The sequence below is a fragment of the Lolium rigidum genome, chromosome 1 (assembly GCF_022539505.1).
Source record: "Lolium rigidum isolate FL_2022 chromosome 1, APGP_CSIRO_Lrig_0.1, whole genome shotgun sequence".
In the NCBI taxonomy this organism is placed as follows: Eukaryota; Viridiplantae; Streptophyta; class Magnoliopsida; order Poales; family Poaceae; genus Lolium; species Lolium rigidum.
In genome coordinates this window covers 161238690-161261511 of record NC_061508.1, presented here as the reverse complement: position 1 = coordinate 161261511, position 22822 = coordinate 161238690, and the positions used below count along the sequence as shown (strand labels likewise).

At 44.8% G+C, this 22822-nt stretch overlaps 1 long non-coding RNA gene across 1 annotated transcript; it reads right to left on the bottom strand.

Moving 5' to 3' along the window:
• Positions 1–21410: 21410 nt before the first annotated feature.
• LOC124682667 lies at positions 21411–22456 on the bottom strand. The gene is made up of 3 exons (XR_006996367.1): positions 22335–22456; positions 21704–21787; positions 21411–21545 (listed from the first exon to the last, which is right to left on the bottom strand). It is a non-coding gene; the product is annotated as an uncharacterized LOC124682667 (long non-coding RNA).
• Between the last annotated feature and the right edge of the window lie 366 nt (positions 22457–22822).

Below are 22822 nucleotides of genomic sequence, written 5' to 3'. Positions count from 1 at the left end.
AAATGGGAAGGACCATATGTTGTTGAGGAGGTGTATCGTTCGGGAGCAATTAAAATTAGTTCTCTCCAAGGCAATGCCACGCAAGTGGTGAATGGACAAAGACTCAAGTATTATATCTCGGGTGATTCTTATAATGTAGATGTTGATGTTATTCGAGTGGAAACACCGGAGGCTTTCATCAAAGGTCAAATTGACGAGTCCGCAGAACTCGACTTTGAATAGGTAACAGTACAGGTAATAAAAAGTTCGCGATTTACTTTCCGAACAATGTTTTTGCTGTTTATGGAAAATATGAAAAATTACGAGATCGAAACGGAGTGGAGGAGACGCACGAGGTCGTGCCCCCATAGGCCGGCGCGGCCAGACCTTGGCCCGCGCCGCCCTATGAGCTGGCCGCCTCGTTGCCCCTTTCCGACTCCGGTTCGACCTGGTACTTTCCTTATGACATAAAAATTCCTGCTATATAATCCCCCGGACCCCTGGAGGTCCGTATATCGTTTTCTCGATGTGTTTTGTTTCGAGCTGTTTCTGCCAGGATCTATTTTCAATCTAGGAGCACCATGGCCTCCAACAACAAGGGAAAAGGGCTTTCGAAGGAAGAAGTGAAAAGGGTGTCGTCAAAACAAGAGCAACAAGGCTGTTGGGAGTAAGCAAATCTTGGTGGGATACTGTTGACACTCGACGTTCTTTCTCTCATAACTTGCGGGGACCCTTACCACCTGCTCTTGGCCTCGACTCTTTCCCTGTCTTTGGAAGAAGCTCTACGGACTACCGATGAGTTTTTTGGTCAATACCGGGCTCTAAGAAGAGAAGTGGAGATACTCCGGGAGGAGAATTACCGACTCCGGTAGAATGCTGGAATATTACTCGATACCCATCACAAGGTCGCCACCGCCAACTTCGGATAACAATGAATCTCTTCGAGTCTTAGAGCAGAATTGCCAAGGTGAGAGCGAAGGCGAAGGAGATGCAGCAAGAAGCGCGGGAGGAGTTCATCACCACCATCGCCAAAGGAATAATTCATCATAGGTATTGGCATCCCCTTGGTTTGTTCCAAGCTCTGGGGAGTGCCGCGGTATCACATCATCACTACCTTTTACTTTTTACTATCAAGTAGTGTCATATCATGAGTAGGGAAGTTATCATATAAGATGGGTTGCAGTGTGGAAGTATCTCTCCTTTAGTCGGTTGTCTATGTATCCCTTGGTGTGAGTTATTGTTATGAAATATTAATGAGAAGTCTTATCATTTACATATTGCACACCTTATTTTAGTTTGCAATTTCTATTATATGATTGATCTTGATTTTAGTATTGGTACCACTTTGGGAGCATTGAGTAAATCTATTTGGTTTTGGCAAACTTAGCATTGGTCAATAGCAACAACACCTTGAGGTTTAAGTAGAAAAGAGAAATATATATAGTTGTTTCATTGTATTCCTTTCTTGTTAGCTCATAGCTTATTATTCTGAAGTTAAAATTGTTCGTGCTTACAAGAAAGATGCATGATTGTTTCTATCACATGTATATTCGTTTGTTTCCCTCAACTTTTGTGCTTGCTAATTAACCTTGCTAGCCAAAGACCATGTCTGAGAGGAATGATTCTCGTGCATCCAAACCTCAACCCAAACCTATGCCATTTGTGTCCACCATATCTACCTACTACATGGTATTTCCTTGCCATTCCAAGTAAATACTTCGTGTGCTACCTTTAAACAATTCAAAATTTATCATCTCTTATTTGTGTCAATGTTTTATGGCTCATGAGGAAGTATGTGGTGTTTTATCTTTCAATCTTGTTGGGCAACTTTCACCAATGGACTAGTGGCTTCATCCACTTATCCAATAATTTTGCAAAAAGAGCTGGCAATGGGGTTCCCAGCCCCGATTAATTAACCTTCATGATACTACAAATAGACACTCCTCCATGGTATGTGATTGTTGGACGGCACCCAAGGATTCGGTTAGCCATGGCTAGAGAAAGCAAAGGTTGGGAGGAGTGTCATCTAAATAAAATTAAAATAAAAAGGCACTCCTTCATGGTATGAGATTGTTGGCAGGCACCCGAGGATTCGGTTAGCCATGGTTTGTGAAAGTAAGGTTGGAAGGGGTGCCACCCAAAATGAAAATGCCTTAATGGGAGCCGCTCTTCGAGAGTTTGTCTAGCAAGGGGGTTAGAGTACCCGCTACCAGTCGTTGACAACAACAAACACCTCTCAAAATATTACTTTTATTCTCTTTATATGATTTCAAAACTGAAAAAGCTCTAGCACATGATTTAATCCCTGCTTCCCTCTGCGAAGGGCACTGTCTTTTACTTTATGTTGAGTCAGTAAACCTATTTCCCTCCATCTCAAGCAAGCATTTGAGTTGTTGTGATCAAACCATTATATTGTGATTTGCTTCATCATGTCTTTTACTCTTCCTTGTTTAGTACAAGTTTTATCTGAATGAATATATCTTTGAAAGTTATCAATGATCATTATGATTGAGTATGCAAGATGAGCCAGATAAACTTTAACATGAGAGCGCTGCTTGATAGATAAGAATAACCTGTTAATTGTTCTCTGACCAAGAACGAAGTTTGCCATCACCAACTATGATTTCTTATGCACCTTTATTTGTGATTACCTTATACTTGTTTCAAGTTGAGTTATATGAGGAAGTTGTTCACTAGAATGTCTTGTGTGAATGAATATGATGCTTCTTGTCCGTATTTGATTTATCGACTCTTCACTCCATAAACATGTGGTCCTGTTTACCGAGTTCGGTTTCGCTTGGGGACAAGCGAAGTCTAAGCTTAGGGGGAGTTGATACGTCCAATTTGCATCACTATTTTATATCATAATTTGCTTGTTATTCATTGATATATTTCATATTTGGAGATAATACTTATGTTATTTCATCTATTTTGCATGTTTCATGATTATTGGAGGATCGCGCACCGGAGTCGGGATTCTGCTTGGAAAAAGCGTCGTCGGAATGCAATATTTCGGAAGATCAACGGTTGACGGAAGTTATATGAAAAATCCTATTTTTCCGGAAGACGAAGGGAGCCGGAAGGGGAGCCGAGGGGACCCGAGGTGGGCCCACCCCATAGGCCGGCGCGGCCCAAGGCCTGGCCGCGCCGCCTGTGTGAGGAGGAGCCCACAGCCCCTCTCGCCTCCTTTTCTTCGCGTACGCCTTCGTCCCGAAAACCTAAGCTCCGGGGGTACATCGCGAAGAGCCACGGCCGCCTCTGCGGGGCGGAGAACACCGGAGAGAAAAGAGCTCCCGGCGGGCTGAGATCCGCCGGGGAAATTCCCTCCCGGAGGGGGAAATCGACGCCATCGTCACCGTCATCGAGCTGGACATCATCTCCATCACCATCATCATCATCTTCATCATCATCACCGCCGTCTCCACCGCTGCACGCCGTCACCGTTGTAACAATTTTGGTTTGATCTTGATTGTTTGATAGGGGAAACTCTCCCGGTGTTGATTTCTACTTGTTATTGATACTATTGAGTGAAACCGTTGAACCAAGGTTTATGTTCAGATTGTTATTCATCATCATATCACCTCTGATCATGTTCCATATGATGTCTCGTGAGTAGTTCGTTTAGTTCTTGAAGACATGGGTGAAGTCTAAATGTTAGTAGTGAAGTATGGTTGAGTAATATTCAATGTTATGACATTTAAGTTGTGGTGTTATTCTTCTAGTGGTGTCGTGTGAACGTCGACTACACGACACTTCACCTTTATGGGCCTAGGGGAATGCATCTTGTACTCGTTTGCCAATTGCGGGGTTGCCGGAGTGACGAAACCTGAGCCCCCGTTGGTATATCGATGCGGGAGGGATAGCGAGGATCTCGGAGTTTAAGAGTCTGTGGTTAGATTTATCTTAATTACTTTCTTGTAGTTGCGGATGCTTGCAAGGGGTATAATCACAAGTATGTATTAGTCTTAGGAAGGGCGGTACATTAGCATAGGTTCACCCACACAACACTTATCAAAACAATGAAGATTAATTAGCCGTATGTAGCGAAAGCACTAGACTAAAATCCCGTGTGTCCTCGAGAACGTTTGGTTATTATAAGTAAACAAACCGGCTTGTCCTTTGTGCTAAAAAGGATTGGGCCACTCGCTGCAATTATTACTCTCGCACTTTACTTACTCGTACTTTATTCATCCGTTACATCAAAACCCCTGAATACTTGTACGTGAGCATTTACAGTGAATCCTTCATCGAAATTGCTTGTCAACACCTTCTGCTCCTCGTTGGGATCGACATTCTTACTTATCGAAGATACTACGATACACCCCCTATACTTGTGGGTCATCAGCTATTCAAATGGCCAGACTATGAAGAGGAGAACCAGTACCAGGAGGAGGGACAGCAGGACGTCTATGATAACTAGGACTACTCCTGACGTCAAGCGTTGCCTGTGGAACAGATGGACCGCTACTACGTTTCTTCCGCTATGTGCTATGTAATTGATCATTAGATCAACTGTTGTATTGAGACTGGATCATGTGATCCTTTGATGTAAGACTAGTATGGTTTGTAATGAATGATGTTCTGTGATATCAATCTATTATGTCTCGCAAAAACAATATTCCTGGGATTGCGATGTATGGCATAATAGGCATCTGGACTTAAAAATCCGGGTGTTGATAAGTTTGTATCAGAGCCATTGTTTGACCTTAGGAGACCCTAGTTAGAATGGACGTCTGAAAAACTTAGTTTGAAAACAAATGAAGTGAATATTTATGAAAACTTATTCTCACTCTTATCCTTGAGATCTTTTCAAAAAGAGAAATGCATGCTCTACTTTTATTGTAATTCTACATAAAATTTTGACACACTTGCTCACTCCTCTAACTTACTCATCCTAATTGCTCACAGATGGAGTACCACTATGAGTCCTATCAGCTGGGCCACGGAGGAGACCTAATGTTCGAGAAGGATTTGGAGAAACTAGTTGAGTATCTAGGACGCCCGTATCCCGAGTTCTTTGGAATACCACTCAATAGCCAGTCGGGAAGATAACCTCAATGGGAAGTTACTGCAGATCTGAGAGGAAAGCTAGGAGCCCAATGCGGGAAACTATATGGTTTTCTATAAGGTGAAACACTTGGAAGGAAGGAATAGCCAAAGCCATGCAAGAAGCAATTGCCCGTCTGTGTGGACAAAATGTGAACAAGATTAAGAACACTCGCTTTGTTTACTACCCAAGACATGACCCCATGGGAAGACCAATAACCATGCCACCGCACCCGGAGATGAACCACTATGTTGCATACCTGGATTTCATGTTGTACAAGACCCGCAAGGAGTTGGACAACGCTCGCGCCTTTCGTCAAGCACATTACCCATGAAGACAAGAGCCTACCATTCCGGATGAAGAGTAGTACAACTAGAGCACTCTCGTAGGTGTGAGTTTGTATCTGTCCCCTTGTATCGTAGAACGAATGAATGGTTCTTAAAACCAACGGTGTGTTAGCTTTGTAATGTGTGATGTTTGGTATGAATAAAAAAGTGTTGTTGGTTTTTACCCCCTCAACACTACTCAAGTACTCAAGTTTTGAACTTTTCAAAAACTTCAAAACCAAACAAGCCATAGAAAATTCCCTCTTATCTTATGATCTACCTTAATATTCATATGGCCCCTCTAACCCGCAGCACCAACCAGGATGCAATGCTACATATGCTACAAATGATGATGGCAGACCGAGAAGTCGAAAGAGCTGAGCGACAAGCCAACCTTGTCGTACTGCAACAGCTAGCCCAGAACAACCAAGGACATGGACATCAGGATCATCCTGGATCCAAACTGAAGAATTTCCAGAACACAAATCCACCCATGTTTAGCAAGACAGAAGAGCCCCTAGATGCTGATGATTGGCTCCAAACAATGGAGAACAACCTGGAAGTTGCAGAAGTTGAAGCTGCAGAGAAAGTACTGTTTTCCACCCACTACCTGTCAGGACCTGCCAGAGCCTGGTGGACAAGTGCCCGCGCAATGAATGCAGGACAGATGATGACCTGGGAAGACTTCAAACTCAAGTTCAGCAAGTACCATGTGCCCCAGGGCCTAATCAAGAAGATGAGAGATGAGTTCCGCGAACTCAAACAAGGAAGGATGTCCGTGGTGGAATACCGCGATAGATTCCTCACTCTGTCTAGGTACGCTCCGGATGAGACCGACACCAACGAGAAGAGGAAGGAAAGATTTCTGAATGGACTGCATGATGAGATGCAGACGGTGTTAGTGAACATCCCGTTTGCTGACGTGGAGGCCCTTGTGGACTCTGCCATCCAGATAGAAGGAAAGCTGCATCAAGCCAACGAGAACCGTAAGCGCAGACTGATGAACCAGAATGGACCCAGCAATGCACAGAAGTACCGCAACAATTCATCTGGAGGATTTGCCCCAAGACACAACAAGCCACCTGCTCAGACATATAGCTCAAACTACACCAACAACAATGGAGGACCCCCGAAGCCCGGAGGCAACAACAACAACAACAACAACAACCACCACCACCACCACCACCACCACCACAACAACAACAACAACAACAACAACAACAACAACCAGAATGGTAACAACAACAACACCAACACTGCCCCAAGGACTGGAAGCAATGATGTCCCCGTCACTCCAAAAGACAAGTCAACTGTGAATTGTTATGAATGTGGAGTTGTGGGTCATTACTCCAATGAGTGCCCCAAGAAACTAGACAAGACTGCCCCCAATACCGCTGCACCTGCGTAGCAACAGCGTCGTGTCTACACCGGAAGGAACCCGAACAACCGCAACGGTCGTTACTACCGCATGAATTCCACTGAAGCCCAGGAAGCACCCAATGCCATGCAGAGTATGTTTTCCTGTTAACCCATTCGCCCAATCTCTCTTAGGATCCTAACTTTTCTTAAATCTTGGGACGAGATTTTGTTTAAGGGGGAAGGGTTTGTAACATCCCAAATTTTAAAACAAAGAAGAAATACAGAATTCCTTTTTCCAAAAATTGGAACCAACAAAAACTTTATTTGAGTTCTATAATGTGCATAGTGCTCATGCCTAAATGTTGTGAGTTTTGCTATGATGCTTGTGTGAAGTATTTTGAAATGATCTTAAACCCTAAACCTTGCTCTTTGGAGTCAAAAAGAAACAAAGCCAAAAGAAAAATAAATAAAAGAAAAAGCTCATGTGAGCTTATGGCCATTTTTACAAATAATGGCCTATGCCATATTCACTTTACCCAAATGGTGAAACCCTCCATCAACCCAACCTAACATCAAATGAACCCAAAACAATGATAATGTGGATCTAAGAAAAACAAAACCAAAAAGAAAAGAAAATAAAAATAGCAACACATATGAGGCTATGGCCACTTTTGCAAATCTTTAACCTAGGCCATTTTCAATGGTTTGGAAATGTTACTAAACTAATAAGAATCACTTTTGAATCAAAGAAACACAAATCAAATAAAAATAAAAATAAAATTTAAGTTACATGTGATAATGGTCAAATCTGCCATTGTTAACATGATACCCACTTTGAGCCTTTGTATTAAGCAATTCTTAAACCAAACCCTCCCAACTCTTTTCTCCTCATCCAAGAGCACATCAAAGTGAACACTTTTTGTGTTGACCAACCTTGCTGACTCTGTCTCAATTGATTAATGTAAGCATGCCAAGTGGCAACATTGAAACGGAAAATACATCATACACATTTTGGATTTTCACAAAACCACTCAAAGTTGCAAACCAACACCACCACAAGGTGCCAGACATTATTTGAGACACACCCATAAAATTTTGTGCCAAAATTCCAAATTAAGTTTCTTTCGGCCATTTTCACAAACACCTGGTGTGCACAATCTGGATTTGGCAAGACATGCTAAAACCCAATGGATTCTTGACTAAACCAGAGATGATTTGTGATCATTATTGTACTTGTACCTCCTCTGGATCAAGCCATGCCTTTGCAACCACTATTCACTGAGAGAAATGATCATGCCATGTCCATGCCGTGTACCTTGCCACTCACCATGTCAACCCCCTCTCCTCTCCCATCTAGCTAGCATCAGCTTGTCCCTGACACTCACCTCACTCCACTGATCACGTTGGTGCACGCCCTCGATGCAGGAGAGGCCAGCATTGGCCAGAACGTGACGCGCCCAGGACGCCCAGACCATGCCAAAGCACGCACGGACATGCCACTGGACGCGCCAGAGCACTGCGTCGCCTCGTCGCGTCAGTCCTCCATTTGACCTCCGCGCTCGCACGCGCACTCGCCGCGACACCAGCTAGCCGCCAAACAAGCTACCTCTCGCTCCCAGGCCCTGTCACCGTCACCATCGTCACCGTCCTCCGCCGCAGTACTGCACGGACTTGGACGTCGCCCGAGCCATCCCGTCTCCCCCTGCTGCGCAGTGACGCGCGTGATGATCACCAAGCCATGCTGCATCGTCCTCATACCTCACCTTGCCCCTTCACACCCCGTAGAGCCATCTCCACCATTGCCATGCCCGTGCACCCGCAGCACCCTCGCTGCTATAAATAGAGGCTTCCTCATCGTCCGCAACATCACCCTACCTCGTCGCTGACCATCGCCGCAGCCCAGGTGAGCCGCCGACCCCCTGGTGCTCGCCGCCAGTGAGGTTGCGCTCGCCGTCGACGACGACGAGCGTGAGCCATTCGATCGTTGTCTAATCCTCGGCTCCCATTAGAACTTACCGTTTCGCTGTTAAGACCCGCTGACAGTGGGGGTGTTGCCTGCCAAAACTCACCGGCGAGCAGTGGTTAAGCAACACGAAGAGCCGGGAGGCTCCCAAGGCCGCTTAGTGGACCATGGCACCTCGCGTCGTCCCGCAAGTTTCCTGCACACGTCCTGGCGGTTGCAAGGGCGTGCCACCTGACCTAGACCCGATCAGGAAGGTGTTAGATTGCTTCGATTGTTCCTTCATGGTAGACACGTAAACATTAAATACGAGCCCTATTGGCTCTCGAGTTGCCTTCGTGGATCGGCTCAAAGAGCCGATCGCCCCATGGTTCACGCTGGATTTGCAATGACATGGGGACCCCGCTTGATCAACACAAAGCTAAACCAATCTACGACAGTTTAGGGTTTTCACCGCATAACCGGAACATCCTACGCGTAGTTGGGCCTAGCAGATACGAAAGATGATGGAAACTATCCCTAGAAGAGGCCTAAAAACCAACATTACGTTAATTCCCGGAACATCCCTTCTAGGAACGGTAAACAGCATCTAGCGCACTACCGAATCCTCCAACCCCAGCATAAGGCCTAATCATGCGGATATAAAACTAATCCTTGCAGAACAAGGAGCAACTATAACAGATCGGATCTACTAAGTATCGAACAAGCAAGATGCTGCCCTTACGCCCAGATAGGCGTAAGGGCAGCTAGGTGTCAAGGGACGGCATTGCTAAGCAGATATGCATAAGAAAAGCATCAATGCAAGCCCCAAAACACCTAAGATAAGTAGTGCTACTCGCCATCAAAAACGCTTCAAGCACGAGTAGCACAAGGTAGACGAATAAACGCGTACTGCCTAGATCGCAAGATGCGATCTAGGCAGCATGATGCTTACCCGGAAGGAAACCCTCGAAGAAAGGGGTGGCGATGCGCCTGGTTTGTGTTTGTTGAACGATGATTGTTGTTTATTTCATAAACCCTAGATACATATTTATAGTCCTGGGGACTTTCTAATTCAGGCGTGCACCGAACCGTGCACGGGTTAAACTCTAACTTCTAAACTAAGATGCGATCTACTATAATACAGATACACGGGCAATTTAGCCCAAACTTTGCATATAAGGCCGATTCATATATTCCTTCTATGTATATTCTTCAAGCCCATCTCCAATCGCGGCCCACCTCTGATTCGGTCAAATTCTGGTGATAACACATGCCCCCCTGGTTTTGGAAATGACATTTCCAAAATCATCATGCTTTCCCTTCGTCGGGTCATGTCGTGGCAGAGCAAAACTGTTGCAGTATCCTTCATCATGATGCCTTGCCTTCTTGACTTCTATGCGCGATTCGACAATTCTTTGGCACCACTTCCTCGGAAACTGCTGTAACATTAACTCTCCCCAATATCCCATTATTTAACCGCATCGAACAGTTCGCTCCTTCATCCTCCTGCTCCGTATTAGCCATCGGCAAAAAAACCCCATTCCTCCGTAGCCATGTCTTCTTCCTCCTCCTCCTCTTCTGGTCTTTCCTATCGGTCTTCCTCCTCCCGCGAGCCGACGCCGGAGGACATACGCGCACCAGAAGAGTGGGACCGAGAGGACCACGCCTCCTCCGTCCGGTCCGAGGACGACAAGTCCTTGACCAGCGGAGATGAAGATCTCCGGTTCCTCGCCGATGGGGAACTCGGAATCGAAAGCGAGGATGACCTGTTCCCCTGGGATGGTTACACCTCCTCTGAGAAAGAGGAGGAGGAAGACGACGACGACGACGACTCCCTCGAGGGTTACCCACCAGCGAAACGCCTCTGCACTTGGTGGGATGACGATGACAGCGACGACGACGAGGAGGATGAAGCTCCCGTAGAGGGCTACGGGAACAGTGACGAGGAGCCCGGCGGCAGCAGTGCCGATGAGAGCTCCGAGGACGACGACGAGGGCAGTGACGGCCCGTAGACTAGGATCTACTAGTGTAGGCCTAGTAGTAGTAGTAGATTGGTCAACAGACCCTTCTTTTGTCCTTTCTCCCTTGAGCAATCGGCTCTTCCCTTCTAAGAAATCCCATGATTAATGAAGAATTTCCCTTAACTTGATTTTGCCAATTTTCTTTCATGCTGACTTTGTCGATTGTTAATTTGATCAACGCTCAATGAGCCGATGGCAACGCATCGGCCTCTTACGATAAATTTTGAGATAGACCAATTTAGCCACCTCCTCAAACGATAACCTGCGAACCTTGCTCAAACTCAGATCCCCAAACTTCCAACCGAAAAGGTCCAAACCGCAGCCATTGAGCGTAGCGTTAGATTTAACGGCAAAACTCCTGAAATAATGCCTGGTCTCATCATTAACTTTAGGTTTCCAGGCGTTCTCCTGCCGAATCCTTCTTTTCCAAATCCCCTTTGCCTTCGGGAGAGCTCTAGGACCATTGCTGAATCAACCCGGAGGCCGGAGCTGATACTTCTGCAGGACAGGCATCACTTATCCACAAATTTTCTCTCGATAATCTACAGCGATGTTTGAAATCATGCTCTGTTTTCTCGCAGCAACCATTCCTCAAAAAAGTTGAGATGCAGAGCCAGCCGACTTCAACCAAATCGGCTTTCTATAGCAAAGGGTCCTTCAGGGCAAGCTGCCCCCCGAGCCTCAGTCAAGGCGAGAAAAGTAATGAGCCAGCCAAATGTGCCACCATCGGCTTCCAAATTATAATGCAGAGCCAGCCGATTTCAACAAAATCGGCTCCCCAGAGGACAGAACCTTCAGGGTGAGTTGCCCCCCCCCCCCCGCGTTTTTCCAGTTCACTTCTTGCGTCTTGCTGATCAGATCGGCTCCTTACCTTTGGCGGATTGATGCAACCCATCCTTAACCTGATCTGCACGTCCATGCTGTTCTTGTTGTTGGTCAGGGTTGTGATCCCTCAAACTTGCCCCAGCTGATATTGTGGACTCGAATACTTGCAAGAAGAAGTTGGAGGTTCTTGAAGAGAGAATCTGAGTCACCAAACAATTCCATTTAGGAGTTCATCCAGTAGAGTCTCTCTTCGTAACCCGACACCTGCTCCATTGAGCCTCTGCTTATAACAGTTGTACCTCTTGAGTCGATGGCCATGCATCGGCTTTCTATCTGCGCATCGGCTGTGCTTAAAAAAATTTCATTTTTTTACGGCCGATTTGTGTATCGGCCCCCATACTTCAATACCCATCATCAAAGAATATCTTGGGCTGCTGGGCATTTGAAAGCCACTTCAACTTCATATCCTCGTGTTTTATCCACCTAGGTGCCCCGCGAGCCGATTCTTTCAAGTAATTGAGGGTATCGGCTCTTCAGGCATTCCCTGTTAGTTCAATGCTGAACCCGAGCAGAATGTATGGTGAGGATAATTTTGGCCGATTGCTAGAAACGGCCTCCTTCTTCATGTGCAATGCTTAGTGAAGCTTTACCATGTCTTGATTTCTTACTGTAGCTACGTGGCATGCTTGAGATAAAAAAAAATTTGCTTTCCATTTTTTGGGGCCGATCGCAGGGATCGGCCTCGCCACGTACGTCCATTGTCTTGGACCTTGCTACTCCGTCAGGCCGGTAGATAAGACCAGCCTCACCCCATTTCTAGAAGCTTCGATGCGCTCACAGCCTTCCAAACTGATTCCAGAGAGCGGCTCTTGGTCATCTGCCTCCCAAATATTCATGGCGGCTAATGATATCTCGACTGAGTCATCCGCCTGAACGACCTCCACTTCATCTCCATCCCACTGTATGATGCATTGGTGCATCGTGGATGGAATGCAACAGTTAGCGTGAATCCAATCCCTTCCTAGCAGGACAGCGTAAGTGCTTTTGCTGTCGACGATGAAGAACGCGGTAGGTATGGTTTTCCGGCCTACAGTAAGATCCACATTCAGAACACCTTTTGCTTCTGATGCTTGGCCGTTGAAATCGCTTAATGTGACGTTGGTCTTGATCGGATCATCATTGGAGTGTCCCAAACGTCGTAGCATGGAATACGGCATTATGTTGACTGCCGCTCCGGTGTCAACCAACATCTTGCTGACGGGCTGCCCATTGATATAACCTCTCAGGTATAGGGCCTTCAAATGCATGTAGCTTCTATCCCGTGGCTTCTCAAAGATAATTGGCCGTGGACCGCAGTCGAGCTGAGCCACTGATACTTCCTCGTCGTTTGGAGCACGAAATTCTGACGGGAGTACAAACACCATGTTTGTATCAGCCGATGCCTCTGCATCGGCTTTTGTCTGTTTGGGGCGCCACACTTTCTTTGGCGGGCGCGCCTCTGTCTCCAATGTTTGCTGAATTTTCACGGCCAGATCGGGCCGTGCTTTCCTCAATGTGTACGAGTGCATCGTGCCTCGGCTTCCTCCAGGTTTCGTAGCCGCTGCACCCTACGCTTCTGAGAATGGCTGAGTCCATCAGGGCACCACCTTGGTCGGTGATACCTATCTTCTTCACCATCTGACTCCTCAAAGTCCTCTTCTTGAGATGACTCAGCTCGCTTGTTCTGAGATGGGAGAGGTCCTAGACGCTCGAACACTGAAACCTTGTTTGTCCCTTTCCTTCGCTGTCTGCATTCTGGGCAGTTCTCGATTGTTGGCAATCGGCTCATTCCTGAGTCCCAGCAATGTTTAAAGAAAGGACAGTCCCAATGCCTATCCATGTTATCTTTCTCCCTTGACCTCCCTCTAGCGTGAAGCTCGTACCCGTTGTTGTTTTTGTCATGCCGACGATACCTCCTGACCTCTTCATCAGACCGACGATGTTTCTCATCATCTACGTCGTAGCGCCGACGTCGGTCATACTGTTGTTTGTATTTGTTAAGGAGGTGCGCGGAGAGTGGACGTTGATACCGCACGCTTCTCACTTCCTCCTCGGTCAGGTACCGTCTATCATCATCATGGGGCCGGTCGCGTGGATCGGCCTCCTCTTTATCCTTGCCATGGGAGTGGCTGCTCTCTGCTTTTTCTTTGCTATGGCGATTCACAAGCCCTGCCATGTGGACATCAAAAGAAAACTCTGGCTTGCGCCCTATGGAGTGGCTAAGATCCACCATGTTGACGCCGAGGAACGGACGTGTGTCAACCTTCATAGCAAATTGTCCGAAAGTTAATCGGCCTGATTCTATCGCCATTTGAATCTGTGCGCGCAATACTTTGCAGTCGTTGGTGGCGTGAGTGAACGTGTGATGCCATTTGCAGTATGGCCTGCCATTCACCTCCTGTGACGTGGGGATTTTGTGGCCTTCGGGTAACTTCAACTGTTTCTCCTTCAGAAGCAAATCAAAAATCTGCTCAGCTTTGCTCAGGTCAAAGTCAAACCCTCTTGGCGGCCCTGGTTGATTCACCCATTTGCAGGACACAGGTACTGCCGGCCGAGCCCATTCAGCTACCGCGACTTCCTGATCTTCGGAAGGATCTTCATCCGCCTCGACATCGACCGGGCCTATCGTGCGCTTGTACTTGTCTTGGTACGAGTCCGGGTGGCGCTCGTTCATACAACGTAAGTCTCTGGACCATGTGCGCCAACGAATTGTACTCCACTTGGAACGTCGGATCCTTGAGTGGCGCTGCGAGGCCTGCCACGGCCAGCTCGATCGCTTCTTTCTCGGACAAATGAACCGAATAACATCGGTTCTTGACAGCTCTGAAACGTTGAATGTATTCAGATACTGTCTCTCCTCGCCTTTGCCGAACCTGGGTCAGATCGGCAATGCCCGCTTCAGTAGCTTCTGAATGATACTGTGTGTGAAACTGCTCTTCCAGTTGCTTCCAAGATCGAACTGAGTTTGGCTGCAACGAGGTGTACCACCCAAAAGCTGGACCGGTGAGAGATTGCGCAAAGAACCTCACACGCAACTGATCCGATGCTGAAACCATGCCTAGCTGGGCCAGGTATCGGCTCACGTGCTCGATGGAGCTAGATCCTTCTGATCCACTGAATTTTGTGAAGTCGGGGAGCCGATACTTAGGTGGCAGCGGGATCAAGTCAAACTCGTTAGGATACGGCTTGGAGTAGCCGATTATTTTCTTCTTCGGCAGGATGCCGAACTGGTCTCTCAGGACTGCACTGATCTGATCCACGGTGGAAGCTGTAGCAGTTGAGCTTTCGGGACTTGGTGCAGTGGCGTATTTAGCTAGCCACGCTTGTTTCTCAGCATCTGCTCCCAAATTCCCTGCTGCTGTAGCCATCCCTCCTGCCGTAACAATTGCTCCTGCTCCGGCAATCCCTCCTGTTGGAGTCTGGATCGCTTGCGTCCAGTTGTTGCAGTCCGGCACGTATGTGCACACGTATCCATGTGGGATCTCCTTGGGCGGCTCATATAAGAATTGATAGTCGCCCGGATCACCTCCAACTTTGTAGACCACGTATGCCGGTGAACCTTGTTGCTGTGGAGCTGCCATCGCATACGGCAATGGTCGCCTGGTGTGGAGTTGCATCTCTCCCTGATGAGTCCCTATCACAGGTCCTGAGGGGGAGTACTGATGCTTCATGATCTCTTGGACCACATGAAGCGCAACGCGCTCCAAAGTATTCACCAGGCTCTCGGAGTGCCGATGCAGCGAATGGGCCACAACGTAGTTGATTTCCTGACGCAGGGCTCTGGTGCGTTCCTCCGTAGGGAGAGACAGATCCAAACCATCAAGAACGCCTTGGGGAGTGAATCCTTTAAACCTGATGCCGTGCGACCGGGTCTTCTCAATGGAGCCGATGAGTTCGGCTTCGCGCATGGCCTTCGGCTCATCGTATTTCTTCTTGTGCTCCGCAGGAGATCCTCGTACTTGATCGGTTCGTCCGCCATCTCGGACGCAGGTGTTGACGTGGATGTTGTCGAAGATGGTCCCACCGGGCGTGCCGGAATGTGTTGCTCGCCAAAACTCACCGGCGAGCGAGTGGTTAAGCAACACGAAGAGCCGGGAGGCTCCCAAGGCCGCTTAGTGGACCCCGGCACCTCGCGTCGTCCCGCAAGTTTCCGCACACGTCCCGGCGGTTGCAAGGGCGTGCCACCTGACCTAGACCCGATCGGGAAGGTGTTAGATTGCTTCGATTGTTCCTGCATGGTAGACACGTAAACATTAAATACGAGCCCTATTGGCTCTCGGGTTGCCTCGTGGATCGGCTCAAAGAGCCGATCGCCCCATGGTTCACGCTGGATTTGCAATGACATGGGGACCCCGCTTGATCAACACAAAGCTAAACCAATCTACGACAGTTTAGGGTTTTCACCGCATAACCGGAACATCCTACGCGTAGTTGGGCCTAGCAGATACGAAAGATGATGGAAACTATCCCTAGAAGAGGCCTAAAAACCAACATTACGTTAATTCCCGGAACATCCCTTCTAGGAACGGTAAACAGCATCTAGCGCACTACCGGATCCTCCAACCCCAGCATAAGGCCTAATCATGCGGATATTAAACTAATCCTTGCAGAACAAGGAGCAACTATAACAGATCGGATCTACTAAGTATCGAACAAGCAAGATGCTGCCCTTACGCCCAGATAGGCGTAAGGGCAGCTAGGTGTCAAGGGACGGCATTGCTAAGCAGATATGCATAAGAAAAGCATCAATGCAAGCCCCAAAACACCTAAGATAAGTAGTGCTACTCGCCATCAAAAACGCTTCAGCACGAGTAGCACAAGGTAGACGAATAAACGCGTACTGCCTAGATCGCAAGATGCGATCTAGGCAGCATGATGCTTACCCGGAAGGAAACCCTCGAAGAAAGGGGTGGCGATGCGCCTGGTTTGTGTTTGTTGAACGATGATTGTTGTTTATTTCATAAACCCTAGATACATATTTATAGTCCTGGGGACTTTCTAATTCAGGCGTGCACCGAACCGTGCACGGGTTAAACTCTAACTTCTAAACTAAGATGCGATCTACTATAATATAGATACACGGGCAATTTAGCCCAAACTTTGCATATAAGGCTGATTCATATATTCCTTCTATGTATATTCTTCAAGCCCATCTCCAATCGCGGCTCACCTCTGATCCGGTCAAATTCTGGTGATAACAGGGGGCCACTGTCAGGCGGCCCGCGTGTGCGAGACACACTGCTGGGCCGGCCTTCTCCCTTTTCTCTCTCGCTGGCCCATGTTCATTTCCCGCCAAGCCCAATCATTTGAATTCGTATTAATTCTTTTAGCTGAAATTCTTTACTGGTGCTTGATTCAAAATTAAATAAAACAAATTCTACTGAGCCCAATTTGATGAATTTTATATTGTTGGAAAGCTTGTGAAATTACCTAGTAAACCCCACTGGTCTCAACCCTAGATTTGTTGTATAACTCATGTAGTAAAATTAACAAGGCAGTAGGTTTTCAAATTTCAAACAATTATTAAAAATCAACCATAATGAATTTTGAGGTGATTCCAACTCTCATAATTCACATTTCAAAAACTCTAATTGTTTATGCAAAAATATGCCATGGTTGCTTCATATGATCATGGGCTAGATTCAAAATAATGGCTATGTAGTCATTTCTAGCTCATTTAAACTATTTCAAAAATAGTATTTAAATTCTATGAGATGTAGCATCTCATTTAAATCATTGTCCTAAGTAATTCAATATGAGGTAATAACCTTAGTCTTTAGAATTTCATATTTAATTACTTTGTGAAATTAAATTGTCCAACTAGTATTTAAATTGTATGAGATATAGTATCTCATTTAAATCAATTTCTCAAATGGATAAATATGAAGTGTTGACTTTGGTCAACATGATCTCATACTTATTATTTGAGGATATTAAATCTTAGTAATATTCAATGAGAGGAAATTATTTCTCAGAGGAAACAAATAGAAACTCTAATAAATATTTTCAATGAGAGGAAATTATTTTTCTTAAAAAGAAAACAAAGTCAACCACCATGTTTATAAGGATGTGATGCTAGATTAGTTTGTGTGAACCATTTATGTCTTTGGTCTAGCACTTAAGATTTGTTTGGTGATTGTTACTTCGTATCCGTTTATAGACGCTAGTACCGAAGGCTACGAGGAAGAGGAAGTCTTCTACGAAGAAGAAGAAGAACACTTTGATCAGTACACCAACCAAGGCAAGCTATACTCTTGCAAGCTACCCTAAGGCAAAGCTCTACTAGAGCAAGGCACCATTACACTATTACCTTATGTTTAATGATCCAATCCCAAGTTTTTATTCTTGCAAGCTTTTACTTTGATTATCAAAGCTTACTTTTATAGTTAACTTTGGTCTAAGTATAGAGTACTACAAGAGCATCAAAGTTAGCCTAGAAAGCTACAAGCTACTCCCTCCGTTCTTTTTTAATTGACTCAAATTTAGTACAAGTTTGTACTAAATCCGAGTCAATTAAAAAGCGGAGGGACTAGTTAGCACCCCTCATGACTAGTTGCTAGTGCTAAAACTAAAATTGACTACTCTAGATGGGAACATGTGAAATCAAATGACTTTGAAAACCTTGGAATGATGAGTCATTCTATTGAAAGATTTTGAAGGTGAATATGACTTGTGAATGACATGGTAAACTTTACAAAAACAAAACTGATGGTTAGGTGTTGACATGTTCTCAAAAGCTAAAGTACCCTGGCGACTGAACCATGGTGTGCTCTATGGCCAATTCTTATGTTAACAGTTTACTGATTGCTGAATCTATATATGATGCCCATATTTCGGTACAGACTGTATGATTTACCTATCAATAGCATATGCCGCTCACTGTCATACTAACTCTGACGAAACTGAACATTTGCAATTCAATTAACCGACTAAATTTGGTTATAAGCATCATAGAGTTCTCCTTACATTGTCTGAACCGTTCTCTGCGACCAGCTTTTGTGCTAATAGTTTACATGCTCCCAAAAAACTACCATGGTGGGGCGTGGCGCCGCACTTACTCTTTCCTAGTTGTTATCACTTACAGTACATTTAAAATAATGTATAGCATTCAGGCATTTATACATGTAGTGTTCAAAGGATGCTGTAAATAACAGAATATGGGTCCCCACAAAAAATAGGAACCAAAGATCTCTTCTCAGTTCAGAACATAATTTCAGAGAGATCATGTTTAGCTTCTTTACAAGCTTACATAAAAAAAAACCTGAATGGAGGAATATCAAAGTCTGTATCTAACCATCTATATGTATAAAACAATTAAATTTCCCATTCTTCCCCAGTGGCTGCAAGGTACGATCCACCAGCAGTATTGGCTGGTTAAAGTGGGGATGGATGATAGCGAGAGAGGGCGGCGTGACTCCACATTGAAACCATATGGTTACTGTTTCTAACATCAGGATAGTGTGGCCGTGCAGGCACTCCGCTGTGCCGATAGGTAAGTAACTTGAATTACTAGCCAAGGACCAGAAATTCCACGTCAAATTGAAATAAGATGCACAGTGAATAGGTGAGTAACATGAATCTATGTACCCAAGGACCCAGAAACTCCACATCAAACTAAAATAACATGCTCAGCGAATATGATTTTTTAGATATGCTTACCATGTACACCTAGAGCATTTGCAATTGAAGGGATGATTTCTTCAGACTTGCCATGCAGGATGGGCAAGTCGAGCCCCCGCTTCTGCACATTCTGTTTCAGGTATCCCAATCACTCCATCAAGAATTATGCCCTCAGTGCTAAAACATTAACCTCTAAGGATTAAATACCATTGATCAGAACCCAATAAATCACCTAAACTCCAATTAGTAAAGAAATTTCCAGCTTATAATCCTATATGGATCAAGAAAATGAAAGGCTCCTCTTCAGGCTTCAACCCTGAATTTCGTCCAAGCCACAAAGATGGATCCATATCCATAATTGGCCTTACAAACAACTGTATGATGGGAATTGGAAAAATCTCGTTCTTTGGCATCTGATTTCTACTCTCTCATGAGAATGATGCCACATGTATGTCACTGGTCCTATAACTTGAGAGTGGGGACTCCCAGCACGCTAAAGCTAGAAAGAACACTTAAGTCACAGTTGTAATTCCAAACCCTTTTCTACCTATGTTACATAATATGTAACTACTACCCGCGAAAAAATAGGTAAATACCATAGCATTCTCACAGCATAATTTTATCTCGTAGGTGCTTCTTATCAGGTGATTAATCTACAGGAGATGGACACAGAACCATTCCCAGAATAGATAATATAGATTCTAAAATATAAGTGAGCAGCCAGATTGGTTTCTTCAATATTTATAAATGACAATTGGTAATGAAGACAACTGAGACAAGAAATACAGGCTAGTAATAGAGAACAATGACTACCACCGCTTGACCATATTGTTAAATCAGAAGGAAATATCTAGCATCATGAAAAATTATTCCATTTTTCAGCCACTCAAGAACTGATCGGTAAAGCTACATAGTCGATTGGTGGCGGGTCTCACGTCTAAGCTACCCTTGAACCTCTTCCACTTTCACATAGAATGTTAACAACACTACTCTTCTAATTTCACATATATGATTAATCCTTGTTTCATCAAAAAGAAAATAATCATAATTGTGCAAAGGTTGTCAACCATTCTACTATTCTGCTAGCTTCGACAGTCTATCAGCCATTCTGCTAGCTTTGATAGTCTATCAGATTATACTCCACATAATGAGGAATATAGTTAGTAATGATTTGCACACAAGATGTGCAGTTCTTACTATAGATGGGCCAGAAATATACTGATTTCGCAATCTGAAAAGGATATTTCAGAAAAGAAATTCATAACGGATCAAAACTGAGATGCAAGATGCAGTGGAATGATATAATTTCCATCTCAGGCTGAATCAACACTACCAGTTTAGCACTGATTTGAGAACACCAGCATCTGGAGTTCAAGAGAGCTGTCCTGCATGTATGATCTTTGGTGCTTCCCAAGTTCTCATTGATGAGCCAAAGAGCGCCTTCAATTGCTGGTCTGCATGGACAAGCAAAATATTGTGCCATTACAATTTGTCAGGTGAGGGGAAAAGATGTTGTAGTTGAACACAACCAATTAGCATTCTGGAACTAAATATGTACCAAAAAAGGGATAATATGAAGTGGTTTAAGTTATCCTTTTATTACTTGTATCCATAGAAAACAGAAATCTGCCATATGTATTTGTAAAGTTCACACATTTTCCTTTTAATGATCACACCACCTCGTAAAAAGTGAACACTTGTGTATGTTAAATTAAAACATGAGCGGACATTTTGTTCTGCCTCAGATGCTGCTAATTCTTGAAACTTATCTCACTTCATTGTATGCAGCACATTTCAATATACACAACATTGGCCACTATGAAATGTCCAGTTTTGGTATCATTCTCTCCCATTCTTGAACTTTCCCAAGTCCCTTTTATTTCATTTCTACTTCATGTTTGACATGTTGAGTAGTTCTGGTAAATAGACCGCAATGAATAAGATAAATTTGGATAAAATACCGTGACAATGTAATAACATGCAACCCATCGATTCATAGATTTTGCAGGACCATAACCAGCCAATGTCTAGGAATTGTCTCACGCATCTTAACAGTAAATATTATTACATATATGTCAATCACTTTCATCATAGAAAAGAGGGGAAAATAAGAAACAGTATCAGGTAAATTATCTGACATCCAACCAAGAACTCACCTTTAATTTATTTTTCTTGATGCTTTTGGTACTCAATATAAGCTCTTAGATCAATACTAATTCCTGAAGAGGAGGGATGAGAGTTCTCACCAGGGACTGCTGCGGCGGAGAAGGATGATGGGAAGGAGGGAGCTGTTGCATCTCACAGCCACCGGCGCAAGGAACTTGGCGGCACTTCCTGGTGGCCGGCATGCAGCAGCTGCCCTCAACCAGATCCGCGACGCTACCCTGCTGCACATATACCAAAGCGATGTAAATATCAATAATCTAGTCTTGCTGTATAAGAACATTTCCACACCTATCAAACAGCTACGCAACTGCAAGTTTGCAGTGTGTATTGCATACTCCACTTACGTCCCCTATACATATGCCAAAGAGAAGAAACCAACCTGTTAAGTGAAGACTTGGGATCTTTAATCTCCTGCTGTGTCATCTCACCTCTTGAAAAATTCAAAGCTTTCATCACTTCAGATCTGCAAATTAGTAAGATGAGCATGTTGTCCTGCTTCAACCCCATAACGAGATAGTGTCATCAGCAAAATCCTAGAAACCCAAACTTCTCCAGATTTTTCCCAAAACAAGAGTGCCACAAACATTAACTTCCTAGTAGACTGTCACTCATGTATCTCTTTGATATTTGATACATAAGAAACCTGAAAAAAAATGCTAGTCATATGAGGAAAGCACAAATCCGAGGTAACAAAAATACTAATAATCCATCTTTGCCCCGTTAACCATTAATAAGAGGTTAGTCGTCTCGAGTAAAGTGTCTGTTCTTATCCATGTTAACTGAAGCAACCATGACCTCTTATTCAGAAATATAAAGCTTCAGTTTCAAGCTTGATCTGTTTTGGGGGATAGTATTTCAGAAAAGGAAAGAAAATAAATCGTGCAACTAAAACAGTTTGGGTACAAAATGAACCCCTGGACAGTTAATAGCTCATGCCCCACCATATACCCAACCAACTGTGAAAATTCATGAAGAAGAATGTAGGTGCAGAATTCCGTCAAGCATCATACCTGAGCGAAGGGCCAACATGTGGGTGTTGAGCACAACAGCCAACGACATGGTATCTGATGCTGAAGATGTCGCAACCGGTGGACTGAGAAGGCCATCCACCAGGAGCTATATCATAAAACTGGCAGACACCTATGAGGCACTGTGCAAGATGAAGAGGGAGCAGAGGAGGCTGAGCTCAATCAAATAATAAGAATCAGCAGCACCTGTAGGAAGAACATGGACATGATTATAAGCTGTATGTAACATCAGGAACAGTTTGTTTGGCTACCAAACAAATGTTCCTATTCTTTCTACCATGTAAAATGATTCTGTTGGACCCAGATCAATTCCACCAAAAAATTAAACGAAAAATTGAAACAATGAACATCATGAAGTGAACACAATATAAATGAAGCCTTCCGTCAGATCTGGATGCATCCATACTTGGCCAGTCAATGCCTTGTTTTAGGACAATGGATCTAGCTGGGGTGGATTGATGGAAACTGCA